Source organism: Oncorhynchus nerka, linkage group LG7 (genome assembly GCF_034236695.1).
Source record: "Oncorhynchus nerka isolate Pitt River linkage group LG7, Oner_Uvic_2.0, whole genome shotgun sequence".
Classification (NCBI taxonomy): Eukaryota; Metazoa; Chordata; class Actinopteri; order Salmoniformes; family Salmonidae; genus Oncorhynchus; species Oncorhynchus nerka.
The window spans coordinates 90,562,485-90,578,993 of NC_088402.1; the positions used below are offsets into that span (position 1 = coordinate 90,562,485).

The 16,509-nt window shown below is 47.9% G+C and overlaps 1 protein-coding gene across 1 annotated transcript in view; it reads right to left on the bottom strand.

Moving 5' to 3' along the window:
- Positions 1-16,509, bottom strand: part of LOC115126216 (laminin subunit alpha-5-like) — a 323,432-nt gene that overhangs the window by 294,766 nt on the left and 12,157 nt on the right. The window lies entirely within an intron of this gene.

Below are 16,509 nucleotides of genomic sequence, written 5' to 3' on the forward strand. Positions count from 1 at the left end.
CCTCTCCCTCCATACCTCCTCCACCTCTCCCTCCATATCTCCTCCTCATCTTCCTCCATACCTCCTCCTCCTCTCCCTCCATACCTCCACCTCTCCCTCCATACCTACTCCTCTCCCTCCATACCTCCTCCTCTCCCTCCATATCTCCTCCTCCTCTCCCTCCATACCTCCACCTCTCCCTCCATACCTACTCCTCTCCCTCCATACCTCCTCCTCTCCCCTCCATATCTCCTCCTCCTCTCCCTCCATACCTCCACCTCTCCCTCCATACCTACTCCTCTCCCTCCATACCTCCTCCTCCCCCTACATACCTCCTCTTCCTCTCCCTCCATACCTCCTCCTCCTCCTCCTCTCCCTACATACCTCCTCCTCCTCTCCCTCCATACCTCCTCCACCTCCCTCCATACCTCCTCCACCTCTCCCTACATACCGCCTCCTCTCCCTACATACCTCCTCCTCCTCCTCTCCCTCCCTCCATACCTCCACCTCTCCCTCCATACCACTACATACCTCCTTCTCCCCCTCCATACCTCCTCCTCCTCCTCCTCTCCCTCCATACCTCCTCCTCCTCTCCCTCCATACCTCCTCCTCCACCTCCCTCCATACCTCCTTCACCTCTCCCTACATACCTCCACCTCTCCCTCTATACCTCCTCCTCCTCCCCTACATAACTCCTCTTCCTCTCCCTCCATACCTCCTCCTCCACCTCTCCTCCATATCTCCTCCTCCTCCTCCTCTCTCTCCATACCTCCTCCACCTCTCCCTCCATACCTCCTCCTCCTCCTCTCCCTCATACCTCCACTTCTCCCTCCATACCACTACATACCTCTTCCCCCTCCATATCTCCTCCTCCTCCTCCCCCCCATACCTCCTCCTCCTCTCCCTCCAAACCTCCTCCTCCTCCTCCTCTCCCTCCATACCTCCTCCTCCTCTCCCTCCATACCTCCTCCTCCTCTCCCTCCATACCCGCTCCTCCTCCTCTCTCTCCATACCTCCTCCACCTCTCCATCCATACCTCCTCCTCCTCTCCCTCCATACCTCCACCTCTCCCTCCATACCACTACATACCTCCTCCTCCTCCCCCTCCATATCTCCTCCTCCTCCTCCCCCTCCATACCTCCTCCTCCACATCTCCCTCCATATCTCCACCTCTCCCTCTATATCTCCTCCTCTCCCTCCCCCTGAACAGGCAGTTAACCCACTGTTCCTAGGCCGTCATTGAAAATAAGAATTTGTTCTTAACTGACTTGCTAAAAATCCTCCTCCTCCTCTCCCTCCATACCTCCTCCTCCTCCTCTCCCTCCATACCTCCTCCTCCTCTCCCTCCATACCCGCTCCTCCTCCTCTCTCTCCATAACTCCTCTTCCTCTCCCTCCATACCTCCTCCTCCTCTCCCTCCATACCTCCACCTCTCCCTCCATACCACTACATACCTCCTCCTCCTCCCCTCCATATCTCCTCCTCCTCCTCCCCCTCCATACCTCCTCCTCCACCTCTCCCTCCATACCTCCTCCACATCTCCCTCCATATCTCCACCTCTCCCTCTATATCTCCTCCTCTCCCTCCCCCTGAACAGGCAGTTAACCCACTGTTCCTAGGCCGTCATTGAAAATAAGAATTTGTTCTTAACTGACTTGCTAAAAATCCTCCTCCCCCTCTCCCTCCATACCACTACATACTTCCTCCTCCTCTCTTTTGTCTGTCAGAGTTTAAACAGTATTCCTTATCTTTCTCTTCTTTCTTTCTGTTTTGCTTCTGAGAAAAATTCAATTGATGTATTGGTCCAATATTTGCTGCATGGGGACGGCCAGGCGGGAGGTGACGGGGTCAGGGAGTGGAGGAAGTTCAACATGACCCAGCAGCAACCCCTCTCAACACACCCTCTCTCCTATCTCCCCACACCTCCCATCCACTCTCCCCACACCTCTCATCCACTCTCCTCTCTCCCCATACCCTCATCCACTCCTCTCTCCCCACACCTCCATCCACTCTCCTCTCTCCCCACACCTCCCATCCACTCTCCTCTCTCCCCACACCTCCCATCCCATCTCCTCTCTCCCACACCTCCCATCCCATCTCCTCTCTCCCCACACCTCCCATCCCATCTCTCTCCCCACACCTCCCATCCCCCCACACCTCCCATCCCATCTCCTCTCTCCCCACACCTCCCATCCCATCTCCTCTCTCCCCACACCTCCCATCCACTCTCCTCTCTCCCCATACCTCCCATCCACTCTCCTCTCTCCCCACACCTCCCATCCCATCTCCTCTCTCCCCACACCTCCCATCCACTCTCCTCTCTCCCCACACCTCCCATCCACTCTCCTCTCTCCCCACACCTCCCATCCCATCTCCACTCTCCCCACACCTCCCATCCACTCTCCCCACACCTCCCATCCACTCTCCTCTCTCCCCACACCTCCCATCCCATCTCCTCTCTCCCACACCTCCCATCCCATCTCCTCTCTCCCCACACCTCCCATCCACTCTCCTATCTCCCCACACCTCCCATCCCATCTCCTCTCTCCCCACACCTCCCATCCCATCTCCTCTCTCCCCACACCTCCCATCCACTCTCCTATCTCCCCACACCTCCCATCCCATCTCCTCTCTCCCCATACCTCCCATCCTATCTCCTCTCTCCCCACACCTCCCATCCCATCTCCTCTCTCCCCACACCTCCCATCCCATCTCCTCTCTCCCACACCTCCCATCCTCTCTCCCCACACCTCCCATCCTATCTCCTCTCTCCCCACACCTCCCATCCACTCTCCTCTCTCCCCATACCTCCCATCCACTCTCCTCTCTCCCCACACCTCCCATCCCATCTCCTCTCTCCCCACACCTCCCATCCTATCTCCTCTCTCCCCACACCTCCCATCCTATCTCCTCTCTCCCCATACCTCCCATCCCATCTCCTCTCTCCCCACACCTCCCATCCCATCTCCTCTCTCCCCACACCTCCCATCCACTCTCCTCTCCCCCACACCTCCCATCCCATCTCCTCTCTCCCCACACCTCCCATCCACTCTCCTCTCTCCCCACACCTCCCATCCACTCTCCTCTCTCCCCACACCTCCCATCCCATCTCCTCTCTCCCCACACCTCCCATCCCATCTCCTCTCTCCCCACACCTCCCATCCACTCTCCCCACACCTCCCATCCCATCTCCTCTCTCCCCACACCTCCCATCCACTCTCCTCTCTCCCCACACCTCCCATCCACTCTCCCCACACCTCCCATCCACTCTCCTCTCTCCCCACACCTCCCATCCACTCTCCTCTCTCCCCACACCTCCCATCCCATCTCCTCTCTCCCCACACCTCCCATCCCATCTCCTCTCTCCCCACACCTCCCATCCACTCTCCCCACACCTCCCATCCCATCTCCTCTCTCCCCACACCTCCCATCCACTCTCCTCTCTCCCCACACCTCCCATCCACTCTCCCCACACCTCCCATCCACTCTCCTCTCTCCCCACACCTCCCATCCACTCTCCTCTCTCCCCACACCTCCCATCCACTCTCCCCACACCTCCCATCCCATCTCCTCTCTCCCCACACCTCCCATCCCATCTCCTCTCTCCCCACACCTCCCATCCACTCTCCCCACACCTCCCATCCCATCTCCTCTCTCCCCACACCTCCCATCCACTCTCCTCTCTCCCCACACCTCCCATCCACTCTCCCCACACCTCCCATCCTATCTCCTCTCTCCCCACACCTCCCATCCCATCTCCTCTCTCCCCACACCTCCCATCCACTCTCCCCACACCTCCCATCCCATCTCCTCTCTCCCCACACCTCCCATCCACTCTCCTATCTCCCACACCTCCCATCCACTCTCCTCTCTCCCCACACCTCCCATCCACTCTCCTATCTCCCCACACCTCCCATCCACTCTCCTCTCTCCCCACACCTCCCATCCACTCTCCTCTCTCCCCACACCTCCCATCCACTCTCCTATCTCCCCACACCTCCCATCCTATCTCCTCTCTCCCCACACCTCCCATCCACTCTCCTATCTCCCCACACCTCCCATCCACTTTCCTCTCTCCCCACACCTCCCATCCACTCTCCTCTCTCCCCACACCTCCCATCCACTCTCCCCACACCTCCCATCTCCTATCTCCCCACACCTCCCATCCCATCTCCTATCTCCCCACACCTCCCATCCTATCTCCTATCTCCCCACACCTCCCAGGCGGGAGGTGACGGGGTCAGGGAGTGGAGGAAGTTCAACATGACCCAGCAGCAACAGAGGCAATCAGGATGATAAGAAAACCCTGTGAAAGAAAAACGAGAGAGAGAGAGAGAAGAAAAGGGAAGGGTTGACAGAGGAAACAGAAAGAGGAAATTGAGAAAGGATGGAAAGGTAAGAAAGTGTCTACTGGCTGCTAGAGTTGGTCAGAGGGTGCAGGGTGTGGTGTCCTGGGCTCTGAGGGGTATAGAGGGTGCAGGGTGTGGTGTCCTGGGCTCTGAGGGGTATAGAGGGTGCAGGGTGTGGTGTCCTGGGCTCTGAGGGGTATAGAGGGTACAGGGTGTGGTGTCCTGGGCTCTGAGGGGTATAGAGGGTGCAGGGTGTGGTGTCCTGGGCTCTGAGGACTATAGAGGGTGCAGGGTGTGGTGTCCTGGGCTCTGAGGGGTATAGAGGGTGCAGGGTGTGGTGTCCTGGGCTCTGAGGGGTATAGAGGGTACAGGGTGTGGTGTCCTGGGCTCTGAGGGGTATAGAGGGTGCAGGGTGTGGTGTCCTGGGCTCTGAGGGCTATAGAGGGTGCAGGGTGTGGTGTCCTGGGCTCTGAGGGGTATAGAGGGTGCAGGGTGTGGTGTCCTGGGCTCTGAGGGGTATAGAGGGTGTGAAGGGAGAAAAAAAGTAATTGATATTTTATCTTAATTTAACTAGGCAAGTCAGTTAAGAACAAATTCTTATTTTCAATGACGGCCTAGGAACAGCGGGTTAACTGCCTGTTCAGGGCCAGAACGACAGATTTGTACCGTGTCAGCTCTGGGATTTGAACTTGCAACCTTCCGGTTACTAGTCCACCGCTCTAACCACTAGGCTACCCTACCGCCCCGATATCCCGGTCATACCAAGACGTAACCCAGCCAACTAGAGAAAACAGAAAGGGGAGATTGGGAAAGGCTAGCTAGTGACCCTTGACCTTTAGACTCTGTTGAAGCTGATCAGCCATGCATGACCAGGGAGCTAAGCCAACCAGCCTCAACCAATGAGAAACTCACTACAGGTCAGTTATCATCAAAGGAGGTATTCACTACAAAGCGGAGCGTCAATAGGGAGGAAATGAGAAGAGAACACAAGACTACAATCCTAACCCTAATCAACAGAAGAATAGTTAACAGCCTTTTCAATGAGAGGTTTTATTTACTTAACTCTTAAATCAGGAAGACTTAGAAGTTATCATCAAAGGAGGTATTCACCACAGAGTGGAGCGTCAATAGGGAGGTGATCTGATCAACAAGTTAACATTCTAGACTTAATAATAGAACTAAGAACCCACCAGACCTGATCACCTAGTTAACATTCTAGACTTAATAATAGAACTAAGAACCCACCAGACCTGATCACCTAGTTAACATTCTAGACTTAATAATAGAACTAAGTACCCACCAGACCTGATCACCTAGTTAACATTCTAGACTTAATAATAGAACTAAGTACCCACCAGACCTGATCAACAAGTTAACACTCTATATTTAATAATAGAACTAAGAACCCACCAGACCTGATCAACAACTAACATTCTAGACTTAACAATAGAACCCACCAGACCTGATCAACAACTAACATTCTAGACTTAACAATAGAACTAAGAACCCACCAGACCTGATCAACAACTAACATTCTAGACTTAACAATAGAACTAAGAACCCACCAGACCTGATCAACAACTAACATTCTAGACTTAACAATAGAACTAAGAACCCACCAGACCTGATCAACAACTAACATTCTAGACTTAATAATAGAACTAAGAACCCACCAGACCTGATCAACAAGTTAACATTCTAGACTTAATAATAGAACTAAGAACCCACCAGACCTGATCAACAAGTTAACATTCTAGACTTAATAATAGAACTAAGAACCCACCAGACTTGATCAACAACTAACATTCTAGACTTAATAATAGAACTAAGAACCCACCAGACCTGATCAACAAGTTAACATTCTAGACTTAATAATAGAACTAAGAACCCACCAGACCTGATCAACAAGTTAACATTCTAGACTTAATAATAGAACTAAGAACCCACCAGACCTGATCAACAACTAACATTCTAGACTTAATAATAGAACTAAGAACCCACCAGACCTGATCAACAAGTTAACATTCTAGACTTAATAATAGAACTAAGAACCCACCAGACCTGATCAACAACTAACATTCTAGACTTACTAATAGAACTAAGAACCCACCAGACCTGATCAACAAGTTAACATTCTAGACTTAATAATAGAACTAAGAACCCACCAGACCTGATCAACAACTAACATTCTAGACTTAATAATAGAACTAAGAACCCACCAGACCTGATCAACAAGTTAACATTCTAGACTTAATAATAGAACTAAGAACCCACCAGACCTGATCAACAAGTTAACACTCTAGACTTAACAATAGAACTAAGAACCCACCAGACCTGATCAACAACTAACATTCTAGACTTAATAATAGAACTAAGAAACCACCAGACCTGATCAACAAGTTAACATTCTAGACTTAACAATAGAACTAAGAACCCACCAGACCTGATCAACAAGTTAACACTCTATACTTAATAATAGAACTAAGAACCCACCAGACCTGATCAACAACTAACATTCTAGACTTAACAATAGAACTAAGAACCCACCAGACCTGATCAACAACTAACATTCTAGACTTAATAATAGAACTAAGAACCCACCAGACCTGATCAACAACTAACATTCTAGACTTACTAATAGAACTAAGAACCTACCAGACCTGATCAACAAGTTAACATTCTAGACTTAATAATAGAACTAACAACCCACCAGACCTGATCAACAAGTTAACATTCTAGACTTAATAATAGAACTAAGAACCCACCAGACCTGATCAACAACTGACATTCTAGACTTAACAATAGAACTAAGAACCCACCAGACCTGATCAACAACTAACATTCTAGACTTAATAATAGAACTAAGTACCCACCAGACCTGATCAACAACTAACATTCTAGACTTAATAATAGAACTAAGAACCCACCAGACCTGATCAACAAGTTAACATTCTAGACTTGATAATAGAACTAAGAACCCACCAGACCTGATCAACAAGTTAACATTCTAGACTTAATAATAGAACTAAGAACCCACCAGACCTGATCAACAACTAACATTCTAGACTTAATAATAGAACTAAGAACCCACCAGACCTGATCAACAACTAACATTCTAGACTTAATAATAGAACTAAGAACCCACCAGACCTGATCAACAACTAACATTCTAGACTTAATAATAGAACTAAGAACCCACCAGACCTGATCAACAAGTTAACATTCTAGATTTAATTATAGAACTAAGAACCCACCAGACCTGATCAACAACTAACATTCTAGACTTAATAATAGAACTAAGAACCCACCAGACCTGATCAACAAGTTAACATTCTAGATTTAATTATAGAACTAAGAACCCACCAGACCTGATCAACAAGTTAACATTCTAGACTTAACAATAGAACTAAGAACCCACCAGACCTGATCAACAAGTTAACACTCTAGACTTAACAATAGAACTAAGAACCCACCAGACCTGATCAACAAGTTAACATTCTAGACTTAATAATAGAACTAAGAACCCACCAGACCTGATCAACAACTAACATTCTAGACTTAATAATAGAACTAAGAACCCACCAGACCTGATCAACAAGTTAACATTCTAGACTTAATAATAGAACTAAGAACCCACCAGACCTGATCAACAACTAACATTCTAGACTTAATAATAGAACTAAGAACCCACCAGACCTGATCAACAAGTTAACATTCTAGACTTAATAATAGAACTAAGAACCCACCAGACCTGATCAACAAGTTAACATTCTAGACTTAATAATAGAACTAAGAACCCACCAGACCTGATCAACAACTAACATTCTAGACTTAATAATAGAACTAAGAACCCACCAGACCTGATCAACAAGTTAACATTCTAGACTTAATAATAGAACTAAGAACCCACCAGACCTGATCAACAAGTTAACATTCTAGACTTAATAATAGAACTAACCCCATTTAACCCTTTGCACACTTTGAAAATGTCAGATTTGGGCACTGATAAACGGCTAAATTGGAACATAGTACTGAACAGTAACGTGCTGTACATGACGTCAAAGCTCTGTGGCTCTGTGCTTCACAGCCTCTGTATGGGTTTAGACTGACAGACGTTCTGAACCCCCCCATCCCTTCAGATAATTGAGCTACTTTTGTTAAAATGATTGTTGTCTGACTGAGGGGGAAATGCTGTAAATTAAAAGGACTCTATGTATTTTGAAAGATGAGACGTTGAGGTTTTATCATAAATATCGCTTAGTGGTTAAGAGCGTTGGACTAGTAACCGGAAGGTTGCAAGTTCAAACCCCCGAGCTGACAAGGTACAAATCTGTCGTTCTGCCCCTGAACAAGGCAGTTAACCCACTGTTCCTAGGCCGTCATTGAAAATAAGAATTTGTTCTTAACTGACTTGCCTGGTTAAATAAAGGTAAAATAAAATAAAATGAAAAAGATCAAACAAACAAGCCAAACACCAGTGAGTAATGTTCATTTCCAGATGATAATACTGACGTCATATACACAGCGTCAACGTTTATGCTCACTGTATTATATGTACAGTTACATGGCGTCATACAAACGCCAGTGTGCTTCCTCTAGTTCCTCAACGGCCCAGCTGGGAGAGCTAAAAAAAACAAAATCACCTTTATAGTTGAAAACGCTTCTTTGAGTCATAACAAAGTGAATTGAAATGATTTAGGAAATGTGCACACTTCAGAGAGGTGTTTAGCCACTGGGCACACGAGTTAGTTCTGTCACTCAAACCGGCAGGTAGCCTAGTGGTTAGAGTGTAGGGGCGGCAGGTAGCCTAGTGGTTAGAGTGTAGAGGCGGCAGGTAGCCTAGTGGTTAGAGTGTAGGGGCGGCAGGGTAGCCTAGTGGTTAGAGTGTAGGGACGGCAGGTAGCCTAGTGGTTAGAGTGTAGAGGCGGCAGGTAGCCTAGTGGTTAGAGTGTAGAGGCGGCAGGGTAGCCTAGTGGTTAGAGTGTAGAGGCGGCAGGGTAGCCTAGTGGTTAGAGTGTAGAGGCGGCAGGGTAGCCTAGTGGTTAGAGTGTAGAGGCGGCAGGGTAGCCTAGTGGTTAGAGTGTAGGGGTGGCAGGGTAGCCTAGTGGTTAGAGTGTAGGGACGGCAGGTAGCCTAGTGGTTAGAGTGTAGGGGCGGCAGGGTAGCCTAGTGGTTAGAGTGTAGGGACGGCACGTAGCCTAGTGGTTAGAGTGTAGGGGTGGCAGGTAGCCTAGTGGTTAGAGTGTAGGGGTGGCAGGGTAGCCTAGTGGTTAGAGTGTAGGGACGGCAGGTAGCCTAGTGGTTAGAGTGTAGAGGTGGCAGGGTAGCCTAGTGGTTAGAGTGTAGGGGCGGCGGGTAGACTAGTGGTTAGAGTGTAGAGGCGGCAGGTAGCCTAGTGGTTAGAGTGTTGAGGCGGCAGGTAGCCTAGTGGTTAGAGTGTAGGGACGGCAGGTAGCCTAGTGGTTAGAGTGTAGAGGAGGCAGGGTAGCCTAGTGGTTAGAGTGTAGGGACGGCAGGTAGCCTAGTGGTTAGAGTGTAGAGGCGGCAGGTAGCCTAGTGGTTAGAGTGTAGAGGCGGCAGGGTAGCCTAGTGGTTAGAGTGTAGAGGCGGCAGGGTAGCCTAGTGGTTAGAGTGTAGAGGCGGCAGGGTAGCCTAGTGGTTAGAGTGTAGAGGCGGCAGGGTAGCCTAGTGGTTAGAGTGTAGGGGTGGCAGGGTAGCCTAGTGGTTAGAGTGTAGGGACGGCAGGTAGCCTAGTGGTTAGAGTGTAGGGGCGGCAGGGTAGCCTAGTGGTTAGAGTGTAGGGACGGCACGTAGCCTAGTGGTTAGAGTGTAGGGGTGGCAGGTAGCCTAGTGGTTAGAGTGTAGGGGTGGCAGGGTAGCCTAGTGGTTAGAGTGTAGGGACGGCAGGTAGCCTAGTGGTTAGAGTGTAGAGGTGGCAGGGTAGCCTTGTGGTTAGAGTGTAGGGGCGGCGGGTAGACTAGTGGTTAGAGTGTAGAGGCGGCAGGTAGCCTAGTGGTTAGAGTGTTGAGGCGGCAGGTAGCCTAGTGGTTAGAGTGTAGGGACGGCAGGTAGCCTAGTGGTTAGAGTGTAGAGGAGGCAGGGTAGTCTAGTGGTTAGAGTGTAGAGGAGGCAGGGTAGTCTAGTGGTTAGAGTGTAGAGGTGGCAGGGTAGCCTAGTGGTTAGAGTGTAGGGACGGCAGGTAGCCTAGTGGTTAGAGTGTAGAGGCGGCAGGTAGTCTAGTGGTTAGAGTGTTGAGGCGGCAGGTAGCCTAGTGGTTAGAGTGTAGGGACGGCAGGTAGCCTAGTGGTTAGAGTGTAGGGACGGCAGGTAGCCTAGTGGTTAGAGGTTAGGGGCGGCAGGTAACCTAGTAGTTAGAGCGTTGGACTAGTAACCGGAAGGTTGCAAGATTGAATCCCCCGAGCTGACAAGGTACAAATCTGTCGTTCTGCCCCTGAACAAGGCAGTTAACCCCACTGTTCCTAGGCCGTCATTGAAAATAAGAATGTGTTCTTAACTGACTTGCCTAGTTAAATAAAGGTTATCTAATGTCTAATGTTGCACCTACCCAACATTTTCCAGGAATATTCTCTTCATGTTACTGAATGTATTCAGAGTATTTTCTGTTAAAAAAAATGTTGGAAAAATGGCAAGTAAAAGTCAACTGCATATAAAATCATGAGTGTTTCGATTCAGTCTAGTGTCAGGTGGTTAGGAGGGCCAATGTAGTAGCATGTCAGGTGGTTAGGAGGGCCAATGTAGTAGCATGTCAGGTGGTTAGGAGGGCCAATGTAGTAGCATGTCAGGTGGTTAGGAGGGCCAATGTAGTAGCATGTCAGGTGGTTAGGAGGGCCAATGTAGTAGCATGTCAGGTGGTTAGGAGGGCCAATGTAGTAGCATGTCAGGTGGTTAGGAGGGCCAATGTAGTAGCATGTCAGGTGGTTAGGAGGGCCAATGTAGTAGCATGTCAGGTGGTTAGGAGGGCCAATGTAGTAGCATGTCAGGTGGTTAGGAGGGCCAATGTAGTAGCAAGTAAGGGCCACAGTGACAGACCGGACTGATAACGTCAGGACTACAGACCGGACTGATAACGTCAGGACTACAGACCGGACTGATAACGTCAGACCGGACTGATAACGGCAGGACTACAGACCGGACTGATACACACACACACACACACACACACACACACACACACACACACACACACACACACACACACACACACACACACACTCAAAATGCATTTGACATTTAAATCAAAGACAGAATATGAATGGTCTCCTTTCCCAGCTCAAAGACTTATTTCCCTGTCTCCCCCCTCCACCCTCCCCCTCCTCCCTCCCCCCTCTTTCTGGGCATCGTTAGGAGCGGCTGGGGAACTTGAGTAACTCGTTAGAAGAGCTGTATAATGGGAGTCCCGAGGGGGAGGGGAGGCGGGGGGGCGAGGGGTAAGGATGGGCTTAACATCCTGGCTGCCCCCCACCCCACCCTAAAGTTAAGGGAGGACCATGTTTTTAGATCCAGTAAAAATATGGCAGCTGTGAAAGTGACATGGATAACAAGACTTTACTGCTTTACTGCCAAAAAAAACAGCTTTACTGCCAAAGGCTCCTGACTGGCTAACTAACGATGTGGAAAGGCTATCTATGATGCACCACAGCCTGATCTAGACTGTAGAAACCCTACATCCCAACCACTCCAGACCGTAGAAACCCTACATCCCAACCACTCCAGACTGTAGAAACCCTACATCCCACCTACACTAGACTGTAGAAACCCTACATCCCACCCACTCCAGACTGTAGAAACCCTACATCCCAACCACTCCAGACTGTAGAAACCCTACATCCCAACCACTCCACAGCCTGAACTAGACTGTAGAAACCCTACATCCCAACCACTCCAGACCGTAGAAACCCTACATCCCAACCACTCCAGACCGTAGAAACCCTACATCCCAACCACTCCAGACCTTAGAAACCCTACATCCCACCCACTCCAGACTGTAGAAACCCTACATCCCAACCACTCCAGACCGTAGAAACCCTACATCCCAACCACTCCAGACTGTAGAAACCCTACATCCCACCTACACTAGACCGTAGAAACCCTACATCCCAACCACTCCACAGCCTGAACTAGACTGTAGAAACCCTACATCCCAACCACTCCAGACCGTAGAAACCCTACATCCCAACCACTCCAGACTGTAGAAACCCTACATCCCAACCACTCCACAGCCTGAACTAGACTGTAGAAACCCTACATCCCAACCACTCCAGACCGTAGAAACCCTACATCCCAACCCACTCCAGACCGTAGAAACCCTACATCCCAACCACTCCACAGCCGAGCATCACATCGCCAGCAAATCTCTTCAAGAAAGATCCATTCTTCCTACAAGGGAAGAGTCAGATAGTAATTTAATAGTACTATTCTGACCATAAAGATCCTATCAAATGACTATTATGTAAGAACAAGTATGTGAACCGATTGGAATTATCTGGATTTCTGTATGAATTTGACATACAATTTGATCTGATCTTCATCTAAGTCACAACAATAAGACAAACACAGTCTGCTTAAACTAATAACACACAAATGAATTGTATTTTTCTTGTCTATGTTGAATACATCATTTAAACAAAGGTCATGCCTTTGTATGTGAACCCCCTAGGCTAATGACTTCTCCAAAAGCTAATTGGAGTCTGGAGTCAGCTATCCTGGAGTCCAATCAATGAGACGAGATTGGAGATGTTGGTTAGAGCTTCCCTGTCCAGTAAAAAACACTCACAAAATATGAGTTTGCTATTCACAAGAAACATTGCCTGATGTGAACCATGCCTCGAACAAAAAGATATCTCAGAAGACCTAAGATTAAGACTGTTGACTTGCATAGAGCTGGAAAGGGTTACAAAAGTATCTCTAAAAGCCTTAATGTTCATCAGTCCATGGTAAGAAAAATTGTCTATAAATGGAGAAGGTTCAGCACTGTTGCTCCTCTCCCTAGGAGTGGCCATCCTGCAAAGACGACTGCCAAAACACAGCGCAGAATGCTCAATGAGGTTAAGAAGAATCTTAGTGTGTCAGCTAAAAAAATCTCCGGAACATGCTAACATCTCTGTTGACGAGTCTACGATACGTAAAACACTAAACAAGAATGGTGTTAATGTGGAGGACACCATGGAAGAAGCCACTGCTGTCCAAAAAAAAACATTGCTGCACGTCTGAATTTTGTAGAAGTGCACCTGGATGTTCCACAGCGCTACTGGAAAAATATTCTGCAGACAGATGAAACTACAGGTGTTTGGAAGGAACACACAACACTATGTGTGGAGACAAAAAGGCCACAGCACACCAACATTAGAACCTCATCCCAACTGTAAAGTCTGGAGGGAGCATCATGGTTTGGGGCTGCTTTGCTGCCTCAGGGCCTGGACAGGCTTGCTATCGTCGACGGAAAAATGAATTCCCAAGTTTATCAAGACATTTTGCAGGAGAATGTAAAGTCTATATGTCTGCCAATTGAAGTTCAACATAAGTTGGGTGATGCAACAGGACAAGAACCCAGAAGACAGAAATAAATCAACAAAGGAATGACTTGAACAGAAGAAACAATACGCCTTCTGGAGTGGCCCAGTCAGAGTCCTGACCTTCTGGAGTGGCCCAGTCAGAGTCCTGACCTTCTGGAGTGGCCCAGTCAGAGTCCTGACCTTCTGGAGTGGCCCAGTCAGAGTCCTGACCTTCTGGAGTGGCCCAGTCAGAGTCCTGACCTTCTGGAGTGGCCCAGTCAGAGTCCTGACCTTCTGGAGTGGCCCAGTCAGTCCTGACCTTCTGGAGTGGCCCAGTCAGAGTCCTGACCTTTTGGAGTGGCCCAGTCAGAGTCCTGACCTCAACCCGATTGAGATGCTGTGGCATGACCTTAAGAGAGCGGTTCACACCAGACATCCCAAGAATATTGCTAAACTGAAACGGTCTTGTAAAAAGGAATGGTCCAAAATTCCTCCTGACGGTTGTGCAGGTCTGATCCACAAACTACAGAAAACGTTTGGTTGAGGTTATTGCTGCCAAAGGAGGGTCAACCAGTTATTAAATCCGAGGGTTCACATACTTTTCCCAACCTGCACTGTGAATGTTTACACTCTTCAATAAAGACATGAAAACGTATAATTGTTTGTGTGTTATTAGTTTAAGCAGACTGTGTTTGTCTATTGTTGTGACTTAGATGATCAGATCAAATTTAATGACCAATTTATGCAGAAAAGGTAGAAAAGGAGAAAAGGTCATTCCAAAGGGTTCGTATACTTTTTCTTGCCATTGTAATTCCTAATTCTCTGGTTCTGACTGGCTGGTACTGTACAGTAAAGCAACAGCCAAGGAATCCATTGTGATGATCTGAGACCTAAACACTAAACACTCCCCAAGCCTGTCAGTGTGCTACTGCCAGGAACAGTTACAATGAGCAGAGAGAGAGAGAGACAGAGGGAGAGAGAGAGAGAGTGTGTGTGTGTGTGTGTGTGTGTGTGTGTGTGTGTGTGTGTGTGTGTGTGTGTGTGTGTGTGTGAGAGAGAGAGAGACACCACTGAGCTGACTTGGGATAAGTAAAACATGCTTGGCTGAACCTAGGCCTGTCTTGCTTTGCCAGAAACCACTAACTTATGATGGGCAGATTGGGCACTCCACAAGGCCTGTCCCAGTCACAAGGCCTGTCCTTCTTTTTTCTCAGGTGTTTTAGGGAATTGCAGGAATCTTCCCTCACTCCCAGTATTAGGAAGGGTATTGTTTTTGTGTGGTCTGCTCTTGATTTTTTTTTTGTAAGGGTTGATACTAGAGGTCGACCAATTAATTAGAGCCGATTTCAAGTTTTCATAACAGTCGGAAATCTGTGTTTTTGGGCGCCGATTTTGCCAAATTTTTTTGAATAAAAAGAAAAAAGAATACCTTTTTTTAACCAGGCAAGTCAGTTAAAAACACATTCTTATTTTCAATGATGGCCTAGGAACAGTGGGGTTAACTGTCTTGTTCAGGGTCAGAATGACAGATGTTCACCTTGTCAGCTCGGGGGATCCAATCTTGCATTATTGCATTATCTTGCATTATCATTATTTATTTGAGGCTAAATTGATTTTTATTGATGTATTATATTAAGTTAAAATAAGTGTTCATTCAGTATTGTTGTAATTGTCATTATTACAAGCCCCAGGACTGCAACACAAACAGACCCCACAGAGCCCCGGGACAGCAGCACAATTAGACCAAACCAAATCATGAGAAAACTAAAAGAGAATTACTTGACACGTTGGAAATAATTGACCAAAAAACATAGCAAACTATAATGCTATCTGGCCCTAAACAGAGAGTACACAGTGGCAGAATACCTGACCACTGTGGCTGACCTGAAATTAAGGAAAGCTTTGACTATGTACAGACTCAGTGAACATAGCCTTGCTATTGAGAAAGGCCACCGTAGGCAGACATGGCTCTCAAGAGAAGACAGGCTATGTGCTCACTGCCCACAAAATGAGGTGGAAACTGAGCTGCACTTCCTAACCTCCTGCCCAATGTATGACCATATTAGAGAGACATATTTCCCTCAGATTACACAGATCCACAAAGAATTCGAAAACAAATCCAATTTTGAAAAACTCCCATATCTACTGGGTGAAATTCCACAGTGTGCCATCACAGCAGCAAGATTTGTGACCTGTTGCCACGAGAAAAGGGCAACCAGTGAAGAACAAACACCATTGTAAATACAACCCATATTTATGCTTATTTATTTTATCTTGTGTCCTTTAACCATTTGTACATTGTTAAAACACTATATATATAATATGACATTTGTAATGTCTTTATTGTTTTGAAACTTCTGTATGTGTAATGTTTACTGTTAATTTTTATTGTTTATTTCACTTTATATATTCACTTTATATATTATCTACCTCACTTGCTTTGGCAATGTTAACACATGTTTACCATGCCAATAAAGCCCTTGAATTGAATTGAATTGACAGAGAGAGCGAGCGAGAGAGAGAGAGCGAGAGAGACAGAGAGAGAGAGAACGAGAGAGAGAGACAGAGAGAGAGAGGGAGAGAGAGAGAGAGACAGAGAGAGAGAGAGGGAGAGAGAGAGAGAGAGGAGAAGAGAAGAGCAGTTTCCAGGTGTAACTGTACACCTCCAC